Source organism: Musa acuminata, chromosome BXJ3-9 (genome assembly GCF_036884655.1).
Source record: "Musa acuminata AAA Group cultivar baxijiao chromosome BXJ3-9, Cavendish_Baxijiao_AAA, whole genome shotgun sequence".
Lineage (NCBI taxonomy): Eukaryota > Viridiplantae > Streptophyta > Magnoliopsida > Zingiberales > Musaceae > Musa > Musa acuminata.
This window is the reverse complement of record NC_088357.1, coordinates 39,844,312-39,847,222: the sequence shown is the minus strand read 5'-3', so window position 1 is coordinate 39,847,222 and position 2,911 is coordinate 39,844,312.

The window sequence follows — 2,911 nt, the reverse complement described above, 5'->3', positions numbered from 1 at the left end:
ATATATATATATATATATATATATATATATATATATATATATATATATATATATATAATTTATACTTCTGTTGATATATTAGTTATAGTTCAAAGTTTGAGTTATAGCGATCATCAGTCTCATTTTATCATTTCATGTTTGAGTTGCTTTGCCTAAACGAAAACATAATGAGATCTTTAATGCTGGCCTCAGTGATGTTAACTCAAAGCAACGTTGCTTCCCTCCCAAGTGTCTGATGAGGAATCCTTCAATGTCTTCAGCAGGAAAACATCTCCTACCATTTGGATCTCTGCTGCAAATTTATCTTCCTGTTTTATTTAGAGTTATATTAGAGCAAATTGCAATACGTGCAGTATCGGAAGTTGATAAACCATTTTAGTAATTTCTTGGTAGACTGGTCAAGTTGGAGCACTCAGTGAGATATTGATGGACTTGTGATTTGTTCATTCAAAATACAAGGATGTACCATTAGCTATATATATATATATATAAACTTTTGAACTGGTTAGAGAAAGAAAAGTATGAATTTGATAGAAGAAATGTTTATTCCCATGTTGGACATGTGACAATTTAGGCGATGGGAGCCCCATTCGATAACCAAATCATAAATATAAAATATCCTAAAAATATTCTACTCATGTTATAAAACATTTTTTCAAACTAAACCAATTATAAAAGATTCATTATGTCATAAAAATATAGTTCAATCGATGTTTATCCACACCACCTACTGTTTCATTTTATTATTAATTTAAATCTTGAAGGGACTATTAACCCTATCTAATATTGATTTTGATCTTCGTATAGATCTATCTTATGCACACGAATCTAAATTAAGTTGGATTAATTTAACTGATATCAGTTTCTTACATAATTTTTTATTGTTCAATTATACCTAAAGATTCTTATGTATATGATCCGATTATCACTGGCATCGTTCTCTAATATAATTCATAGTTACTCTATAAATCTCTAAATTTTTATTCGACTAATAAAATTATATAAATGATCATTCGCAAGTCTTGTCCTTACGGCAGCAGTCTCACAGACTAAATAACCATTGTGAACTACACACTGAAATAATGACATTCCCCAGTAGTCATCATCAGAGCCTCTGCACCGGTCCAGTGGACAGCTCTGTGCTTTAGTAGCTGCTAGTTAGCAATGAAACACACAAGTGTGAGCATTGGATTTGCAGGTGTGCATACTGCAATCCACATGCTTCCAGCTGAAGCTCCATCATCTAACCTTCAAGCAAAACTTCTGCTAAAGGGGTTTTACCCCAGTTAGAACATGAGAAGACTTGATCAATGAGCTGAACTACCAATCAAATCCTGCTCGCTTGCCTCCAAAAGAGTCTCATAGATGATTCAAAAAAATATATTACTGTAAAGGTTTAGTACACAACAAGCCATCCTCATCGGAGGAGCATTAAAAAATTGATGAAGTGCTATCGGTCATGAGATCCTACGAATACAAAAGGAACAGGACAGGAAGAAAGGGATAAAACTTGTTAACCAGTTAATAAATACTCATGTTTCTTTCCAAAAAAATATAATAAAATTTATATGCTTGAAAACATACAGTCAAACCCAAGACTCCTTATACAATTCAATAGTTCCATATTTAACATCTAAATAATTAGCTCTGCATCAAATTTAAACACCAGCATAGAAGAACTTTTCCCATCCTATTGTTTAGATGTTGTTAAAGAGAACATAATAGTCTCTTGTGAAGTACAAGTGCATTTGCTTAGAAATTAAACTTTTTATTTCTTTTTTACTATCTTATTTATTTACTATTTTAATCTATCCTTAATTACGAAATTGAAAAGATAAAGATGCCACCTGCCTTGGTTGGTAAGTATTTTAATAATAGAAGTTGTCACCTGCCTTAGCTGCAAAGTAACAATAAATTATGTTATTTTAATTGCATAAGATTGAGAAAAAAAGAAAAGATTTTTAAAATTAAAAAATTTAAAAAGTCGACATAAGATTTAATATACTTCCATAAGTTTTACTTATATCTATAGAAAAAATTAAATTAGTCTTAAGTTATAAATTTTCTTTATATATTCTCTTATATGAATCTCAAAAAATTTAACTATATATATTTCTCTCGCTCTTTTTAAAAACTTCTCATAACACCCTCTTTAGATATATTAGAGAAATATTCATAAACACTCAAAATGTTTCTCATATCTTATTCTTCCCCATCAAAATCTATAGATATATGAGGTATTTATTAGAGAAATAAACCTGATCGTCATTTTCTTCGTGCACGAGCACTTATCATATTAGAATTTCTTTCATTAAGAATCTTAAAATACCTTTTAATCCTGATAAAAATAAATATATTCTTCTGCCATTGAGTTTTGTAAAGTTTAATATCTATATTCAGAACTAAAAGAATAACATATACAAATGTTGCACTCATTATAAAAAGGAAAATTAGTGCATGAGCTGTTGCCAAAAGCCACAACTTAAATGTGTTGATGATGTATGTAAAGGTGAGGGCGTGACTCAAACCAATAACATAATGATAATATGCTTAAACACATACATGGTGGATAAAAACTATGCAATTATCATAAATAAATAAATAAATATATATATATAAAGTGTCAAAATGTTCATATTTATTAAATATTTTTTTGGGTGTTTAGACTAATCTTAATTACAATTCGATTCAAATCGAATTAGAATCTTCAGTCTAATAGTTCATCAGTTTCATGATGAATGGGAACTAAATCCAGATGATTTAATTAAAATCCCTGATTTTTGAGAATCAAAATGGGCTATTCATCGATTCAAATCGACAATTTATTATTAACAAAAATACTATTTTTATTTTAAATTATATTTTGATATTTTAAATTGTTTTTAATTAAAAATGAACCGGTTTGATTTTT